At 42.6% G+C, this 20,899-nt stretch overlaps 3 non-coding genes and 2 pseudogenes across 3 annotated transcripts; all 5 read right to left on the reverse strand.

Annotated features, from left to right (window-relative positions):
• Positions 1–113: 113 nt before the first annotated feature.
• On the reverse strand, positions 114–304 carry LOC142681733 (U2 spliceosomal RNA). Its single transcript, XR_012853609.1, has one exon. It is a non-coding gene; the product is annotated as a U2 spliceosomal RNA (small nuclear RNA).
• A 1,253-nt stretch (positions 305–1,557) lies between these two features.
• Positions 1,558–1,730, reverse strand: LOC142681823 (U2 spliceosomal RNA; annotated as a pseudogene).
• A 6,372-nt stretch (positions 1,731–8,102) lies between these two features.
• Positions 8,103–8,293, reverse strand: LOC142681560 (U2 spliceosomal RNA). The gene has a single exon (XR_012853453.1). It is a non-coding gene; the product is annotated as a U2 spliceosomal RNA (small nuclear RNA).
• Positions 8,294–9,575: 1,282 nt separating this feature from the next.
• Positions 9,576–9,788, reverse strand: LOC142681798 (U2 spliceosomal RNA; annotated as a pseudogene).
• A 6,287-nt stretch (positions 9,789–16,075) lies between these two features.
• Positions 16,076–16,272, reverse strand: LOC142681806 (U2 spliceosomal RNA). Its single transcript, XR_012853661.1, has one exon. It is a non-coding gene; the product is annotated as a U2 spliceosomal RNA (small nuclear RNA).
• Positions 16,273–20,899: the final 4,627 nt, after the last annotated feature.

Consider the following 20,899-nt stretch of genomic DNA (forward strand, 5'->3'; position numbering starts at 1 on the left):
GTCCAACAGGTGTTGAAATAATGGGATTAAAAGGGGAGATCCCATCCGAAAGACAAAAACAATGGCAAACACAAAAAGCACTTTTGGAATCTGATTTTAGTAAACACATAAGGAAAGGGTGCACCGGTCCTGGAAATACTGCAATACCAGGTCAATGCGTGGAGTGGACAGAGCAAGCTCTATTTCCATCTCCCTGTTCTAAAAATCCATTTAATATATGGTCCCCAGATAGGGGACGTATCAGATATTAAACTGATAAGAACAGATACTACACTTGATTTTAGCCAAAAGGCCGAGAAGCGATAACCCGAACGGGCCGCGCGTTGACCGAGCCTGCCCAATACTGCTGTTCACCCCTTGCAGCGATTCAGCCTACTCCTAGGCAATTCCATGGGGCCCTGCAGGCTCACACACACTCACAGCTACTAAGCGGGAGGTGAATAAAGGCCGGAGAGGAAGCAAGACAGGATTTGCTTCTTTTGCTTGCACCACAATGCAGTGCTGAAAGAGGAGGAATCGACATAAAAACGCCTTCCTGGCAACGCCCAAATGCCCTCCTGCCGTGCAAACACTGGCAGCAGCAGCAGCAGCAGCAGCAGTAAGTGCATGCCCACTGCCACCCCTTCTCCTTTCACACCTTGTATCAGCTTTAATCCAGTCCAGTGCTGCCTGCTGAGCAGCACTGACCAACACTGCCTGGGCCCAGGCTTTTATCTCTGAGGCCCCATTATGATGTCAGAAAGCTGGCTCTGGCTCCTGAGGTCTCCACTATGACACGTGCAAAGTTCCGTCTGAACTTTATATAAGACGGTGCGGCTCAGTCAGTCACTCAGTGTTGCCTGAGAGGGCAACACTGCAACAGCCGGCCCCCAGGCTGTCTTTTTTTTGCACAGCTAGTTGCCTCCAGGAGGCCACAAGAGGGAGACAAGGGACTGCAAAATGGAAAATAGGCATCCACCAACTTTACAGACAACTTGTTCTCCTTGCTCCTACAACCTCCATCCTTGCACAGTTTGTTATTCTTCCAGGTAACATAGTAACAAATCCAAATTGCTGCTCTCTTTGTAGGCAAGCAAGGGTTTGTTGCAACTGCAATTCTTACTTCTTCTTGAAATGTAGGGACCACAGTACATTCCATCACATCCATCTAGTGTACACAGGTAGGTCCATTGGGTAGGGCCAGGTTAATGGCTGTTTGCTGTTCCCCTACTCCACTCCACTATTTGACCATGGTGCTGCATCAATCAGTGGCTGGCTCAGGTGCAGCTCTTTAACCTACCTAGGAGGGAGGGCGGAGAGAAGACAAGGAAGGTGAATGAGCTGTTCCAATGTGAAATGCCGGAAACACAGAAACACAGACGACACAAAACAAGAGGTGGCAATGTATTAATTAATTGCATTTAATAAATTAGCTCATTATCACACATGACTGTACAAATGCATTGTCCAACAGGTGTTGAAATAATGGGATTAAAAGGGGAGATCCCATCCGAAAGACAAAAACAATGGCAAACACAAAAAGCACTTTTAGAATCTGATTTTAGTAAACACATAAGGAAAGGGTGCACCGGTCCTGGAAATACTGCAATACCAGGTCAATGCGTGGAGTGGACAGAGCAAGCTCTATTTCCATCTCCCTGTTCTAAAAATCCATTTAATATATGGTCCCCAGATAGGGGACGTATCAGATATTAAACTGATAAGAACAGATTTTTTTTTTTCCCTTTTTTTTTTTTTTTCTTTTTTTTTTTTTTTCCTCAGTTAGCAGACTCTCGTTTATATTTCTGTAATCAGTTTCACGTCATGTGACTCAAACCATAAAACAAGGTCTAAAAAAACATCATTTGGAAAAAAAACTATTGGTCGACACTTCTAGTAAAAGAATAAATAATCAAGTTTACTTACAAAAATTGTTCCATTCCGTATGTTTCCAGATTTCTTCCGCTTTTCCATCACCTAATCTCTTCTTATCACATAAAAACACTGTAAATAATCTGGATAAAAACACTTTTCTACATTCTCTCGGAGTTAGCATGTTCTTTCCAAAAACCAGCAGGTTTCTAGTATCCCATAAAACCTCCTTAAAAATAGTAAAAACAATCCAGCAGACGCGTACATTTAAATCAGAAGTAAAATCTTGACCAATTAAAACCCTTTCAAAAATAAAATTCCTAACACCAGTAAGTGCAGCAAACAGGCCCTCCAATAAAAACAGAACTTGTCTGGCATAAAAACAGTCCCAAAATATGTGATAAATATCTTCTATACCTCCACAACCCTCTCTTGGACATACTTCTCGTATATTAATGCCCCGTCTACTCATAAAAGATCGGGTTGGGAGGCAGCCATGTAATGAGAGCCATGTCACGTCTTTTTGTCTATTTGACAGCCCAGACACGTAAAATAACTTCCATATCTTAGCTGACTGTGCAGAACTGCAAAATGGCACATCACACAAAACCTCATCTTTCCTCAAATGTTGTACTATTGCACTTTTCTCAGGCTTACCAAGGGAACTCAATCGGTATTGATCACTAAAGGACCTGAGGACCGTATAAAAAACAGGCATTACCAATGACATGGGTCTCCTCAGGTCCCTTTCACACCATCCCCATTTTGTAAGCAACCAACCTGCTAGATACTTACACATGTCAGCTGTCCTGTTGTTGCACTGTACGGTTTTAAAAATCAATAAAAAATAATGCATTTTTATAAAAACCTCTATATTTGGAAAACCATACCCTCCCCGCTCGGGGTTGCTCATAACAGTCGCTCTTCTTATCTTTTCCATTTTTGATCCCCAGTAAAAAATGAACAGTTTCCTCGTCATTCTTCTCATCCATAACTTCCCCGGCGGGAGGATCATCGTTGTGTATAAAAGTAGAGGTAAAATCACAGCTTTGATTATTAAAATTTTCCCTTTAAAAGACAATTTTCTCAATTTCCAAAAATTTATCTTCTTCTCCACCTTTTTCTCCAATATTGCATGACTCTTCTTGCCTTTTAAATCTTTCTCAAAAATTATACCTAGTATTTCTATCTCTTCTTTCTTTTGAATCTTATCCACCACTACATCCATTTGTTGTCCAAAATTCACTAGCTGGCATTTGCTCCAATTTACATTCATCCCTGCCAAGCTACAAAAAATCCTCAAATGGAGATTCGCTCTATTTAGATCACTCTGAGAATTACAGATAAAGGCCACATCATCCATGTAGCCTATCGATTTTACATTTTTCCCATTGGCACCTGGGACAAAAACTCCTCTCATTCCTTTGTCCTGCTGAACTGATTTTAAAAGTGTTTCAATTACACATATAAAAAGAATTGGGGAGAGAGGGCATCCCTGTCTCACTCCTGATCTTACCCTAAATGCTTCACTAACATGACCATTTACTAATATTTGACTATTAGCTCCACTGTACAATCCTCTAATCACTCTAAGCAGTTTTTCAGGGACGCCTAGCTGTCTCAAAGCTGTAAACATAAAACGGTGTGACACTTTATCATATGCTTTTTCAAAGTCAGTTGATTCAATAAATAAAGGAATTTTGTTAAAATTTGAATAATAAATAATATCTCTTAAAAGCACTAAGTTGTCAGAAATCTTTCTTCCAGGTACTGCGCACACCTGATAGTCCCCTACCATAAGACCTATCACATCGTTTAACCTGTTTGCCACAATCTTTGCCACAATTTTATAATCATTATTTAACAATGTGATTGGGCGCCAATTTCTTATATCTTTTTCATCACCTTTTTTATGAATCAAAGTCACAATCCCATTCTGCATAGAAGATGATAAAAGCCCGCAACTAAAGATATATTGCACAACCTTATGAAATTCTTCCCCAATTATATGCCAATAAGAACAATAAAACTCAGCAGGGAGGCCATCGCTACCAGGAGTTTTCCCTTTTGCCATACCCTCCATGGCGCGCTTGACCTCCCCCTTCCTCACATCTTCCGTTAAAAAGCCAACACTTTCCTCTGGCACATTATTGGATAAAATCTTACAATAGTCATTAATCTCCACTTCAGACGCTCTGCTATCATTATTAAAAAGTGTTTCATAAAAGCCAACGATTCCCTTCACCATCTCCTTCCCAGTCACTTCACCATCTGGGGTTAGAATCGATTTAAAAAGCCCTTTGGAATTAAAACATTTCTTAAAAAAGTACCGAGTACACTTCTCATTCTCCTCCATATGCTGTACTTTTGCACGGTACACAATGTTTCTCCCACTTTCTTTCAAGCACTTTCTCCTCTCCTCCCTAATGTCCTCAATTTCGCTACTCACATCAAAACCAATATTCCTGAATTTATAAAGTGCTTCCAATCTTGAGATTAAAATGGCTTCCTTCTTCTTCCTATCTTGTGCCTTCTTAAAACAAGTTTGTTTAAAAAACCCAGCAAACTTCTCCTTGGCCCAATCCCACCAGACCAGTATGCTGCTAAAACACTTCTGTTTATCAACACAAGATAAAAACACTTTTTTAAAATCTTCCACTACCTCTTCATCCTGCAAAAGACTTATATTTAATTTCCAGAGCCCTCTGCCAAAGACAGCTGACTCTGAGACACTTATTTCCGCAGTAATAATCTTATGATCTGAAAAGCTGGTCATCACTTGGTCACATCGAGCCACCTTAACTCCTTCGGACGCAAAAATATAATCAATCCGGGATTTTGATCTCCCACTATCAGCTATGTATGTAAAATTCTCCTCGGTGGTAACCATCAGCCCTGCGTCTGTATAACGTAAGTCCTGCACCATATTATTTAAAGCATTAGAGGTAATATCTAACTTGACATCTGTAGAGCTCTGACGATCATTAATACTTCTGATACAATTAAGATCACCTAAGACAATGGTAAAAACCCTACCAGGCATAAAAAGTTTAAGAGTTTCTAAAAATGACACACGTGCCTGCTTATCTGCTGGTGCATAAGCATTAAAAATCCTAATACGTTGTCCTAAAAACTCTAAAACCAATATCATAAAACGACCTGGTAAAATCACATTACACTCCAAAACTTTAAAATTACTGTTCTTGAGTAAAATACCAATGCCTTCATTTTTATTCTCAGCGCAAGGCGACCAGAAGGACTGCCCCTGAGGCCACTCACTGCTATGGGGTGCAGATCTTATAGCACACTCTTGCAAGCATATCACATCAACCTTCAATGTGCTTAGGTGGTCAAAAATTACAGCTCTTCTTGTGCTGGATCCAATGCTCCGCACATTCAGTGTAGCTACCAACACACTCATTATTGCGACTATAGCAATGCTCACCATTTTGTCAGCCATATTCTTACTTAAAAGGGCCCTGTCTCTCAACCTTGCGACTTAAAAAAACCCCTATATCAGGCGATCCTGTATCAGAATCCCTGCACATCTGACTACCTCCAGTTAAGACAGGATCCCTCTGCAACCCAGTCCAAGACCCTTCTACCCTAGTTCTTTTACTGGCAGAAGCGGCCTCCCCTTCCTCCATTCCTCTCTCAATAACAACATCATCAGCATCTTCATATTCTTCTTCACTTAAAACTCTTTGTCCTGGAGTCAAGGAGACATCAGAGCTATCACCCTGGCACTCCATCTCCTCACCTTCCCCAACTGCAGGATCAGGGCAATCCTCCCCATCCACATCACTCTCACTACTATTGGAGATATTCTCTACCATCACTGAAGGAGCCAGAAAGATCTCATTCAAAATGTCCTCAAGCCCCTCCCCCTCATTTGAATATGCATTTCCCTCCAAAACTGTTTTTCCCTCCAAAACTGGTTTTCCCTCCAAAACTGTTTGTCCACCATCTTCTGTGGAACTACAAGCACCAACAATCCTTCTATCTGCTTGTACTTTTGCAACATCTTGCAAGCCATGACTTATACTTTTAACTCTGTCTGCATATGTACTTTTGCCTCTAATGGAACTATTCCCAATTCTCTTAACTCCTTCCTCCCTTGCCTGCACCTGCTTCCCCCAGTGTACACATTTTCTTGCTAGATGATTCCCACTTCCACATATGTCACACAACCTTGCTACCTGACATTCTCTAGCACTATGTCCTGGTTTATTACAGTTCCTACATACCTCTTCTTTCACTGGACAATTTTCCAGTACATGGCCATAAACAAAACAATGCCTGCAATACATATCCTGTCCTGGGTAGTAACAAAAGCCCCTCTCTCCACCAATTGAAAAAACTGCAGGTACCTCACAATCTTCTTTAAATATAACAAAAAATCTTCTTTTACCATTCAAATATCCATGTTTGTTCACCAATCTTCTGTCAAAAACTACTTCCTTGCAATATCTTGTCAAAAAAACCTTCACCGTGTCGTCCTTAACTTTTGGGTTATACATGTGCACTATTAACATTTTCTTTTGCTGTTTAAACGATGGTATCACTCTTATATGCTCCAAAACAGTCACTTTCTTCTCCTCCTTCATCTTCAATATATCCGCATACACTTTCTTACATATATCCTCAAAACAAAGAGTGATATCATAAATTCCTTGCCTCTGGAAATCTTGCAAAGCTAACACATCCGTTACCTTGAGATAAGGGAGCTTCTGCAGAATCTCCCTCACGATCTGATCCAATCCAATTCGGTCACGAAATCCCTCCTCGACTTCCAATCGCACCGTGTCCTCAAGTCCTTGAGCCGTTTTCGCCATTTTGCAGGTCGATATATTCTCCAACCCACGATCACCCCCGAACACAATCCGGGGCCCCCACAAGGAGGACCCCGATCACTCCTTCTGACGCAGACCAGTAGCAGTCCCCCACCACTGATCTTTGCCAAAAGGCCGAGAAGCGATAACCCGAACGGGCCGCGCGTTGACCGAGCCTGCCCAATACTGCTGTTCACCCCTTGCAGCGATTCAGCCTACTCCTAGGCAATTCCATGGGGCCCTGCAGGCTCACACACACTCACAGCTACTAAGCGGGAGGTGAATAAAGGCCGGAGAGGAAGCAAGACAGGATTTGCTTCTTTTGCTTGCACCACAATGCAGTGCTGAAAGAGGAGGAATCGACATAAAAACGCCTTCCTGGCAACGCCCAAATGCCCTCCTGCCGTGCAAACACTGGCAGCAGCAGCAGCAGCAGCAGCAGCAGTAAGTGCATGCCCACTGCCACCCCTTCTCCTTTCACACCTTGTATCAGCTTTAATCCAGTCCAGTGCTGCCTGCTGAGCAGCACTGACCAACACTTCCTGGGCCCAGGCTTTTATCTCTGAGGCCCCATTATGATGTCAGAAAGCTGGCTCTGGCTCCTGAGGTCTCCACTATGACACGTGCAAAGTTCCGTCTGAACTTTATATAAGACGGTGCGGCTCAGTCAGTCACTCAGTGTTGCCTGAGAGGGCAACACTGCAACAGCCGGCCCCCAGGCTGTCTTTTTTTTGCACAGCTAGTTGCCTCCAGGAGGCCACAAGAGGGAGACAAGGGACTGCAAAATGGAAAATAGGCATCCACCAACTTTACAGACAACTTGTTCTCCTTGCTCCTACAACCTCCATCCTTGCACAGTTTGTTATTCTTCCAGGTAACATAGTAACAAATCCAAATTGCTGCTCTCTTTGTAGGCAAGCAAGGGTTTGTTGCAACTGCAATTCTTACTTCTTCTTGAAATGTAGGGACCACAGTACATTCCATCACATCCATCTAGTGTACACAGGTAGGTCCATTGTGACGGGCGGGCGGGCGGGCTGGCTGCTTTAATGGCTGTTTGCTGTTCCCCTACTCCACTCCACTATTTGACTATGGTGCTGCATCAATCAGTGGCTGGCTCAGGTGCAGCTCTTTAACCTACCTCGGAGGGAGGGCGGAGAGAAGACAAGGAAGGTGAATGAGCTGTTCCAATGTGAAATGCCGGAAACACAGAAACACAGACGACACAAAACAAGAGGTGGCAATGTATTAATTAATTGCATTTAATAAATTAGCTCATTATCACACATGACTGTACAAATGCATTGTCCAACAGGTGTTGAAATAATGGGATTAAAAGGGGAGATCCCATCCGAAAGACAAAAACAATGGCAAACACAAAAAGCACTTTTGGAATCTGATTTTAGTAAACACATAAGGAAAGGGTGCACCGGTCCTGGAAATACTGCAATACCAGGTCAATGCGTGGAGTGGACAGAGCAAGCTCTATTTCCATCTCCCTGTTCTAAAAATCCATTTAATATATGGTCCCCAGATAGGGGACGTATCAGATATTAAACTGATAAGAACAGATACTACACTTGATCTTAGCCAAAAGGCCGAGAAGCGATAACCCGAACGGGCCGCGCGTTGACCGAGCCTGCCCAATACTGCTGTTCACCCCTTGCAGCGATTCAGCCTACTCCTAGGCAATTCCATGGGGCCCTGCAGGCTCACACACACTCACAGCTACTAAGCGGGAGGTGAATAAAGGCCGGAGAGGAAGCAAGACAGGATTTGCTTCTTTTGCTTGCACCACAATGCAGTGCTGAAAGAGGAGGAATCGACATAAAAACGCCTTCCTGGCAATGCCCAAATGCCCTCCTGCCGTGCAAACACTGGCAGCAGCAGCAGCAGCAGCAGCAGCAGCAGCAGTAAGTGCATGCCCACTGCCACCCCTTCTCCTTTCACACCTTGTATCAGCTTTAATCCAGTCCAGTGCTGCCTGCTGAGCAGCACTGACCAACACTGCCTGGGCCCAGGCTTTTATCTCTGAGGCCCCATTATGATGTCAGAAAGCTGGCTCTGGCTCCTGAGGTCTCCACTATGACACGTGCAAAGTTCCGTCTGAACTTTATATAAGACGGTGCGGCTCAGTCAGTCACTCAGTGTTGCCTGAGAGGGCAACACTGCAACAGCCGGCCCCCAGGCTATCTTTTTTTTGCACAGCTAGTTGCCTCCAGGAGGCCACAAGAGGGAGACAAGGGACTGCAAAATGGAAAATAGGCATCCACCAACTTTACAGACAACTTGTTCTCCTTGCTCCTACAACCTCCATCCTTGCACAGTTTGTTATTCTTCCAGGTAACATAGTAACAAATCCAAATTGCTGCTCTCTTTGTAGGCAAGCAAGGGTTTGTTGCAACTGCAATTCTTACTTCTTCTTGAAATGTAGGGACCACAGTACATTCCATCACATCCATCTAGTGTACACAGGTAGGTCCATTGTGACGGGCGGGCGGGCGGGCTGGCTGCTTTAATGGCTGTTTGCTGTTCCCCTACTCCACTCCACTATTTGACTATGGTGCTGCATCAATCAGTGGCTGGCTCAGGTGCAGCTCTTTAACCTACCTAGGAGGGAGGGCGGAGAGAAGACAAGGAAGGTGAATGAACTGTTCCAATGTGAAATGCCGGAAACACAGAAACACAGACGACACAAAACAAGAGGTGGCAATGTATTAATTAATTAATTGCATTTAATAAATTAGCTCATTATCACACATGACTGTACAAATGCATTGTCCAACAGGTGTTGAAATAATGGGATTAAAAGGGGAGATCCCATCCGAAAGACAAAAACAATGGCAAACACAAAAAGCACTTTTGGAATCTGATTTTAGTAAACACATAAGGAAAGGGTGCACCGGTCCTGGAAATACTGCAATACCAGGTCAATGCGTGGAGTGGACAGAGCAAGCTCTATTTCCATCTCCCTGTTCTAAAAATCCATTTAATATATGGTCCCCAGATAGGGGACGTATCAGATATTAAACTGATAAGAACAGATTTTTTTTTTTTTTTTTTTTTTTTTATTAAACCATTCAGGTTTTTTTGAATAAAACCGAGAACTGTAGTTGTTCAAACCACCTCTCTATTTTTCAAAAAATCTCATCACTCTGGTTCATTATTTTATTTTTCCATCAAATACAAGATAAGTCAAACAAAATTCCTCAAACTAAATACCTCCATTTTAACATTCGCCATATCCCTTCCGCATCCATACCTTTTTCTAGATCCCATTTATAATAAAAATACAATTTAGCCAATACCATACTAACCACATCCTCCATCTCAAATACTTCTCTTTTATACACATTCAAATTCCTCGTATTCCACAATACCTCTTTCACACAAGTCAAAAAAATCCACAACACTCTATCCTTTTCACTACCCAAACTACACAAACCAAACAAGACAATTTCATACGTCAAACTCTTCAAACCAGTCAATTCTTCGCACAACCCACTCAACTTTTTCCAAACATCCTTTGCATGCTTACACGACCAAAACACATGACTCACATCCTCATCATCCCCACAACCTTCTCTCGGACACCTTTCAGATGCAACCAAACCTCTTCTTTTCTGAACACTCCTTACAGGCAACACTCCATGTACCGACATCCATAACAAATCTTTCTGCTTATTTGACACATCATACGTAACAATCTTCTTCCACACAGACTTAGACTCCATCGAATTCAAACCATTTACAGAACACATCACATTATTCATACACATACTTCTCACAACATTCTTTTCGCTCAAAAATCTCTCCATTCTTACATCCTCTAGCTGGAACTTTTTAATAAATTTTTCAACATACAAATACCACCCTGTGCACTGAAAAGCAATTGGTTTACATAAATTACGTTTTTCCCACCTTAGACGCTGAATCACCGTTCCAGCTAGATACTTCGACATTCTGGAAGCCTTGGATTCTTTAAATAAAAGCTCTACAAAAAACCGTACACAATTAATTCCAATGAAGATCTCCAAATTTGGGAAATCAAGGCCTCCATTTCGTCTGCTTTTCATTAGAATTTCTCTCTTTGCCTTCTCAATCCCGCTCCCCCATAAAAAAAGGAACAAAACTCTATTCACTTTTTTTAACATATCAACAGCAGGAGGAAAAACCAGAGCAACATATAAAATCATAGGTAGAATAATACTTTTGACAATTAAAACCTTCCCCGAAAAAGAAAGATCCCTCATTCTCCACATTTCCAACTTTCTCACAATCCTACCACCTAACTCATCCCAACTTTCTCTCCCTTTCAACTCATCATCAAACACAATACCCAAAATTTTCACACCATCCACCTGTTCCATATCAGAATCACTCACTCGCTCATTACTGAAAAAAAATTTAAATTTGCTCTTACCCCAATTTATTTTAAAAGCAGACGCAATACAAAACATGTTTACAATCAACTTCACTCTGGACATATCATACACTGAATCACACAATACACAAATATCATCCATATATCCCAAAGCTTTCACACGCTTTCCATCACACCCGGGCACCACCAAACCTTTCACAACCTTATCATTTCTAATCATTTGCAACAATGGTTCAATCGCACAAATAAATAGGATGGGAGACAACGGACAACCCTGTCGCACACCTGACATAATACTAAATGATTCGGAAAAAAACCCATTCACCTGCACACAACTCTTTGCATTCGCGTATAAATTCTTCAACAAACTCACAAACTGAACCGGAAAACCCATTCTCTCTAACACTTTAAACAAAAACACATGCGCCACACGATCAAACGCTTTCTCAAAATCTAACGCACACACAATCACCTTCTTATTCCGACCCTTGCAATCCTCAAGCATGTCCCGCACCAACGCCACGTTTTCATGCAATTTCCTTTTCGGTACCGCACATACCTGATCCTCATCAATCACACACCCAACCACATCTCTCATACGATTCGCAATCAGCTTGGCAAAAATTTTATAATCCGTATTAAGCAAAGTAATTGGTCGCCAGTTTTCTAACCGTCTCTTATCTCCTTTTTTATGCAACAAAACTACCATACCCTTCTTCATCACATCACACATATTCGTCCCAGAAAACAACACTCTCATAACATCTATAACATCCTTCCCAATTATATCCCAATATTTCCCATAGAACTCAGCTGGTATTCCATCGATCCCTGGAGACTTATTTTTAGCCATACTTCCCACCACATCTTTTACTTCACCATCCATAATCTCACCAAGCAAAAACGCACATTCACTTTCAGGAACAAAATTACACACAATATCCAAAAACTCCTCATCATCACCCAAATCACATTTCTTCACATCATACAGTTTTTTATAAAAATCAGACACCACATCAATCACATCCTTACCAAACACCTCTTTATCATCCTTATCCAATAACACATTCATTCCACTTTTTCCACCACACATTTTTTTAAAGAAAAATCTAGTGCATTTCTCGTGATTATCTCTAACCTCCACCTTAGACCTAAATATTATTTCTTTCCCTTTCTCACGAAACCACTCCTTAATATCTTTTTTTGTTTTTTCTAAATCGTGTCTTACATCCATACCCAAATTTTTACATTGATGAAGGAACGTCATCCGCATGTTAAAGCATGAATATTGCAATCTTTTCCTTCTCGCTCTTCTATATCCTATTTGTCTAAAAAACCCACCAATCTTTTTTTTCACCCATACCCACCATTCACACACATTAGAGAAAGAACTTTTCTTCCTAACCCAAAACCCATATTTTTTCCCAAACCTAGTTTTTACCCTTTCATCACTCAGAAAACTGACATTCATCTTCCATACCCCTCTACCATAAAAGAAATTATTTATAACAAAAACCCCCAACAAACACTCGTGATCTGAAAACCACACTCTCTCCTGCGCATAATCGACACATTTCATTGCTGAAGCAGAAAAAAAGAAAAAGTCCAGACGAGAATCTGTTCTTCCGTCATCGGCATGGTAAGTAAATGGACCTGGTTTCCTGGTGACAGCGTCCTGCAAAGCAAAGTCCTGCAAAATTTTATTCCACAAACTTCCGGTAGCGTCCACATTAGACTCTGTGGATCCAGCTCGGGCCTGCTTCTCCAGGATACAGTTAATATCACCGACAATAATAACAGGAACTTTACCATGTAGAAAAAATTTTAAACTATCAAAAAGTGCCAACCTATCAGTTTTCACAGCATGGCCATAGATATTGATAAGCCTAAACTGCCATCCCTTATAGGATAGTAACACACAGACACATCTTCCTTCCTGAATGATTTGAGTCTGTTTGATGACAAACTCATTATTTTTGAAGAGGATACCAATTCCATCATTCCTATTTGTGGAAGAAAAGGACCAAATTGCTTCCCCAAACTTCCATTCTTCTTTACTAGGATTTTTTGACAAACCACATTCTTGTACACAAACAATGTCACTGCCCTTAGAGGCCAAAAAGTCCAGGACTGCAGCACGCTTGTGAGCAGAGGAGAACACCCGTACATTTTGAGAGACAATCTTTAATCTCAAAGACATGCGGGCATAGTATGGTTAGTGCAATGGAAAGCCATGAAAAAACCAGAACATATCACGTCCCAGGGAAATACATTGCTCTTTCCAGATTCGCCACATTGGCATCACTGAGGAAACCTTCCCCAGGAGAGCTGGGTACTTCTGAGGCCACCTCAGATGACTTAGGGCTACAACTAGAGTCACTGTCCAGCAATGAGAAAGGATTTGCATGAGCAGAATCTTCCAACAAACCTATCTTCAGTCTCTTCACCGCCTTTCCAGACTTCCCCCTTTTTGAGACAACTTTGTGGAAAATTTCCGCACTAGTGGCACTAGGCATCCTGGCCTCCTTCTCGTCCTCCTCCGATATTGACCACTCCACTTTAGCTGAGTCTTCCATTTTTGACTCTGGGCTAGAAAAAGACAAAATTTGCATACTTGCACCGTCATCAGGGGAAGCACACCCAATAGGTGGCGCTGTGTCTTCACCTTCCATAGGCATAACCCCAGGTGTTTCATCAACACTTTGCTCTACAGGAGGGACCACACCCAACTCCATGCTGTTAGTATGTGAGGTTAGAACCTCTCCTAATCCAGCTTTCCCAGGGTCCTGAGAAGCAGGCACAGAAACACTGCCAGCTGGCTCTGAAATTGCATCAGAAGTGGCAGCAAGGGAACTTGTTGTTCTCACCTGTCTGCCCCATGTTCTTCTCTCTTGCCCTAAAAAGGGAAACACCTTTGGACATTTCCTACAAGTATGACCCGGCAAACCACAAATGTCACACCTGGATGGGGAAATACATGTACTAGCCTCATGTCCTGTTTCTTTGCAATTCCTGCATACTTTGCCTTTGCATGCATCTTTGGTATGCCCGTAGGAAAAACATGATCTGCAAAAACATGGCATATCTTGGTAATAAAGATATCCCTTATTACCACCAATTGAAAAATTTGCAGGAGGATTCATCACTCCTCCAATACAGCTGGAGTCAGGTTTCAGCCTGACCCAGTACTTAATATCACCATTGAAAACTCCCCATAGGTTCTTCTGCTCCACACCTCCTCTAACATGGGTACAGTAGTGAGCTAAGAAGGCCCTGACCAGCCTTCTATCCAGAAATGGGTTATACATGTGGATGGTAATACATTTCTCCACTGCTGAAAAAAGAGGTTGCACTTCAATAGATTTTAAAGCCTCATGCATGTGTTTCTCCTTGAGCAACTGAAAAACATTTAGACAGTAGGCGGCCTCAAAAAAGGATACGTCATACGTAGCAATATTGCTGAAAGCTTGGATACAGAATACCTCTACCAATGTGACTCCAGCCAGGTCCAGAAGGATGTTCTCAATGATGTGCCCAGTATCCACTTCTTCTCTCCTCTGCTCATTCACCACAAAACGAATTGTATTCCGCACAGCTGCCATCTTGATGAGGAATGCCCAACGGCACGATGATCGCTCCCAAAAACGTCGGAGAGGACTCCACGAAAGACCGAACCCCCGGCCCAGACCAGGCAATAAACCTGATCTGAGCCAAAAGGCCGAGAAGCGATAACCCGAACGGGCCGCGCGTTGACCGAGCCTGCCCAATACTGCTGTTCACCCCTTGCAGCGATTCAGCCTACTCCTAGGCAATTCCATGGGGCCCTGCAGGCTCACACACACTCACAGCTACTAAGCGGGAGGTGAATAAAGGCCGGAGAGGAAGCAAGACAGGATTTGCTTATTTTGCTTGCACCACAATGCAGTGCTGAAAGAGGAGGAATCGACATAAAAACGCCTTCCTGGCAATGCCCAAATGCCCTCCTGCCGTGCAAACACTGGCAGCAGCAGCAGCAGCAGCAGCAGCAGCAGCAGTAAGTGCATGCCCACTGCCACCCCTTCTCCTTTCACACCTTGTATCAGCTTTAATCCAGTCCAGTGCTGCCTGCTGAGCAGCACTGACCAACACTGCCTGGGCCCAGGCTTTTATCTCTGAGGCCCCATTATGATGTCAGAAAGCTGGCTCTGGCTCCTGAGGTCTCCACTATGACACGTGCAAAGTTCCGTCTGAACTTTATATAAGACGGTGCGGCTCAGTCAGTCACTCAGTGTTGCCTGAGAGGGCAACACTGCAACAGCCGGCCCCCAGGCTATCTTTTTTTTGCACAGCTAGTTGCCTCCAGGAGGCCACAAGAGGGAGACAAGGGACTGCAAAATGGAAAATAGGCATCCACCAACTTTACAGACAACTTGTTCTCCTTGCTCCTACAACCTCCATCCTTGCACAGTTTGTTATTCTTCCAGGTAACATAGTAACAAATCCAAATTGCTGCTCTCTTTGTAGGCAAGCAAGGGTTTGTTGCAACTGCAATTCTTACTTCTTCTTGAAATGTAGGGACCACAGTACATTCCATCACATCCATCTAGTGTACACAGGTAGGTCCATTGTGACGGGCGGGCGGGCGGGCTGGCTGCTTTAATGGCTGTTTGCTGTTCCCCTACTCCACTCCACTATTTGACTATGGTGCTGCATCAATCAGTGGCTGGCTCAGGTGCAGCTCTTTAACCTACCTAGGAGGGAGGGCGGAGAGAAGACAAGGAAGGTGAATGAACTGTTCCAATGTGAAATGCCGGAAACACAGAAACACAGACGACACAAAACAAGAGGTGGCAATGTATTAATTAATTGCATTTAATAAATTAGCTCATTATCACACATGACTGTACAAATGCATTGTCCAACAGGTGTTGAAATAATGGGATTAAAAGGGGAGATCCCATCCGAAAGACAAAAACAATGGCAAACACAAAAAGCACTTTTGGAATCTGATTTTAGTAAACACATAAGGAAAGGGTGCACCGGTCCTGGAAATACTGCAATACCAGGTCAATGCGTGGAGTGGACAGAGCAAGCTCTATTTCCATCTCCCTGTTCTAAAAATCCATTTAATATATGGTCCCCAGATAGGGGACGTATCAGATATTAAACTGATAAGAACAGATTTTTTTTTTCAGTTGGCTACCCCCTCGCGGGGGTGTCAATGATTTATTAATAAAAATTCAATTTTACAATAGATAACACAACAATTACATCAAACATTTTCATATTGTTACAATAGTAAAAATCAAATTACATTAATATTTATAGGGGGACATGGTGGCAAATCTTTATTTATTGGAGTTCCAGTCAGTCACAAACCATTTATTTAGAAGGGTGGCATTTGCTTTCCTGTCAATTAAATAATATAAATACATCTCACTAAAACAAAGACCTAAAACATCATCCGTTGTTAAAACGTCGTGTTTAAAAAGAAGGATGTTCCTGGCCTTCCAAAGAGCTTCTTTAGCGCAATTCATCGTCTTCCATGCTATTGTCTTCTGATTCGCGGTCGGGCATCCAAATTGTCCATATAAAATATCATCGTAACATAAGTCCTTCAGGTCTGCCATCTTTTCCATAAGAGGGAATATCTTTTTCCAAAAATGTTGTGCAAAGTAACATGTCCAAAGTAAATGACGCACTGTCTCCTCAGCCTGGCAGCCTTCCCTCGGGCAGACGGCAGACCTCGCGAATCTTCTTCTGTATTGGAATGCCCGGCATGGAAGACATTGATGAATGCAGCTCCAGGCCAGGTCCTTCTGTGTGTTAAAGAGATAAAATATGTTAGACATTTTCCAGATAAAACCACTGCGTTTTTCGTTAAAATTGTCTATTCTGCTGACCGCATCCTCTCTTTTTAGGTCGATTAAAAGCTTCTTGCTATTTTTAAGATCATTAATACTCTTCCCTTTTAATTTAAATAAAGCAACTATTTTTTCTAAAATTACATATTGTGGGGGTAAATTAAAAGCATAAGGTGAGGTTAAAATAATCTGGAACCACCCACACCTTCGCATAAAAAACCCTGTATTATAACGTAAATAAAACGACCAATAGTGCTCTTTAAAAAGGGAATTAAAACAGAAGCTAAAAAATTTTAGTAAAAGAAACCTATTAAAATCTGGAAAGTCTTTGCCACCCTTTGGTTTGGACTTCATCACGATTCCTCTCTTTAATTTCTCCATTCTGGAACTCCAAAAGAAAGTAAAACAAGCTTTGGTTATTTTTCTCAGTAAAACCGTGGGAGGAGGGAAAACCATACTCAGATATAAAAGCAGGGGTAAAATGACCATTTTAATAATTAAAATTTTTCCCTCCATAGTAAGCTTCCTCATATTCCACATACATATCTTCTTGTTTACTTTCTGCGCCACCATGTCCCAACTGATAAAACCATTGTCGTACTCACTGAAGGAGACCCCTAAAATTTTAATATTATCCGACACAGGAACTGGTATGTCACTAAAAACCATGCTTCCTATGCTTAAAATACTACTCTTGCTAAAGTTTATCTTAAAACTGGAAGCACAGCAATAAAACTCTATCTGCTTGAGGGCTCTCTGAAGCGACCGGGTGTCCCTGCATAATACCGCTACATCATCCATGTACCCCACTGCTTTAGCCTCTATGCCGCCTCCCCCTGGTAGGGGGACTCCACGTATCAACTTGTCTCGGCGAATTGCGCATAATAGAGGCTCTAACGCACATATAAAAAGCAGTGGGGACAAGGGACACCCCTGCTTCACCCCAGAGTTTAAAAATACGTCCTGTGTCTTAAAACCATTTACTAAAATCTTACTTGTACAATTTTTATAAAAGGCTTTGATGGATAATAAAAATCCTTCAGGTATACCCATACGCTCTAAAACCTTAAACAAATAAAAGTGAGAGACACGGTCAAAAGCTTTTTCAAAGTCTATTGATAAAATTGCTAAATTATTCTTCTTAGACCTCGTGTCCTCAATCACATCTTTAATAAGGTTAAGATTGTCCCAGATGCTGCGGCCTGGCACCCCACATACTTGGTTGGAATGTATTATGTGGGGTATTATGGCTTTCAATCGGTTCGCACATAATTTGGCCATGATCTTGTAGTCGCTGTTTAGAAGGGTTATTGGTCTCCAGTTCTTTAAAACTGCGATGTCACCCGTCTTGTATAATAGGGAGACCTCACCCTTCTGCCAGGACTTAGGCAGCATCTTGGATTTAAAAACTTCTGCGTATAGTAAAAACAAATCTTCTTTTAAAAGATCATAAAATTTTACATAAAACTCACTGGGTATACCGTCCGGACCAGGAACTTTACCTGCTTTAAAACTTTTAACTGTTTCTAAAATCTCCTGCTCCGTCAGGTCCTGCAATAAAAAATTCTGGGAGACAGGGTCTAAAACAGTGGTAATCTCCTTCAGTGAGTCACGCATAAAATCACGATCCACAGTCTTAACATTAAAAAGGTCAGTATAAAACTCATGAACTTTACTTAAAAGACCCTGTACATCCGACACACCTTCAATATTTTTGATGACAGCCCTTTTATTGTTGATTTTTTTAAAAAAGTACCTGGAGCAGGTCTCGTTCTCCTCTATGTTTTGAATTTTTGAACGAAAGATTATTTCTTTACCTTTCTGCTCCAGGCACTGGGCTATCTCCTTTTTAAGGTCGGTGATGTCGGCTTCCACTTCTATTTCATTGTCTCGCATTTTGTACAGGGTCTGCAGACGGGTGTTTAATGTATTAAAAACAGCATATTTTATTTTGGCTTTTACCACACTCTTTTTAATAAAAAAATCTTTTATTTTACTTTTCATCTTCTCCCACCATGCACTGATGGGAGCTCTGGTATCTCTCACCCGCCTGCTTTTCTTGTAAAATTCAATAAAATCGGTTAAAACCTGTGGATCATCTAAAAGGGAAACATTCATCTTCCAGGACTTCTTACAAATAAGATTATTAAGATCACGCTTCACATAAAAAGATAAAAGCCTATGATCTGAAAACACGTTGGTTAAAACTTCACATTTAAAAGGCAGTAAGTTATCATTACAAAATATAAAATCTATCCTGGAGCTACAGGTGGCGTTGCTCCAGGTAACGCCGGCTTCCTCTGGACTGCTCCTGTTACATTCTTTGTAAACATCTTTTAAATTAAAATCGCTCACCATATTTTTGAGCAGTCCAGAGGTCTTATCGTAATTTCTGCTTGTAGCACTTGTAAGCCGGCGTTCCCCTCTCAGGATACAGTTAAAATCACCTGCGAGGATAAAAGGCTCAGTTGTGTTAATAAAAAGAGGTAAAACTTCTAGCATTTCTGCCCTCTCATTTTTATCAGGTGAGCCATAAAAATTTAAAAACTGCCATTTCACACCGTCAATAAAAGCCTTAACCAATAAAATACGTCCTGGTAAGATTTCTTGAATAAAATCAATTAAAACGTTTCCCTTAAATAGAATGGCGACCCCTGCTGATCTGGACTCGTTTGATCCAGACCAGACGGATGGACCATATTTCCAATCTTCTTTATATTTGGTGTACTTCATCGTATGGGGAATACCGCACTCCTGCAGGAAAAAAACAGAGGCTGCCAGGCAAGATAAAAAATTGAAGAGAGCAACCCTTCTTACTTTAGACTTGGCGCCCCTCACGTTGAGGGATATTCCCTTTAGTTCAGACATTGTGGAGTTTTGAATGCGTATTTGATTTTAAAATAATAAATAGTAGCGGTATTTTAAAATCACACATTTTCTCCACCAGCAATACCAAATATCTCACTTGGGCTCAGATACCCGCCCCCGTCCGAATCATTTGTCAGGAGGGAGAACGAAGGAGAGGAACTACCTTCGCTGAGGGTAACGCCAGCAACCAAGCTTCTGCGTACGGGGAGCCCAAACTCATTCGGATCTCCCTGGGTCTCAAACGGTTGACCGTCTAGGTCGGGTGGGTCCCCTAGGGGGCCCGCACCTCCCCCCTGGGACCGTGCAGGCCCTTCTGGAGGGGGAGGTTGCGCACAAGGTGGGGTGTCAGTTTCCACGGGGGGAACAGTGCCCGCCCTCCTCACCAGTCGCGGCGAGGAGGGGGTTCTAGGAGGAGCCGCATCGTTTTTCACCGTTGTGTCCATCTGCTCCTCCCCTGTCTCCCCCCTACTGACTCTGGCTTGCCTCCCTTTTTTTCGGGGACCCACCGGCACCTCGTCCTCTTCCTCCGACGAGGATGCCAGAGACCCAGGGCTTGGAGCAGGCCCGGCACCCCCTGAGCAACCAGCCTTCTGGGATGCCTCAGTTTTTCCGGCCTGCTCCTTTTCCGCCTTCCGCTTAGTCTGCCGCTTTTCCTTCGCACTGGGCTCCCCTTTATCCTCCAAGGTTGCTGGCTGCGAGGTACCTGTTTTGGCTCCAGTCCCTCGCACCTTTGAAGCCCAGGTACCTCTCTCCTCTTTCGTGTGGCTGGTCTGTTCCTCTCCCTGGGGACGGGTTTGGTCCGCTGGTGGAGCACGTGGGGGCGCTCCGGGTTGCTCATCTTCTTCGCCTCGGTACCTATAGGGGCAAGAAAAATACAGATGACCAGTTTTCTGACAAAAGTTACATTTTTTTTCTCCTGTGCATTCTCTAATTGTGTGCTCTTTGCTTCCGCAGTTCCTGCAGGTGACATCGCAGTTGTAACTGGTATGCCCATAGGTACCGCAGGCCCTGCAGAAGTTTGGCATCCCCGAGAAGTAGAGGTCGCCATTCACTGTTCCAATTTTAAAACGAGCCGGTGGGAGTCTCGTATTTTGGGTGGAGGGGTCCTTTATCAAAGTCAC

The sequence above is a fragment of the Rhinoderma darwinii genome, assembly GCF_050947455.1.
Source record: "Rhinoderma darwinii isolate aRhiDar2 chromosome 2 unlocalized genomic scaffold, aRhiDar2.hap1 SUPER_2_unloc_6, whole genome shotgun sequence".
Classification (NCBI taxonomy): Eukaryota; Metazoa; Chordata; class Amphibia; order Anura; family Rhinodermatidae; genus Rhinoderma; species Rhinoderma darwinii.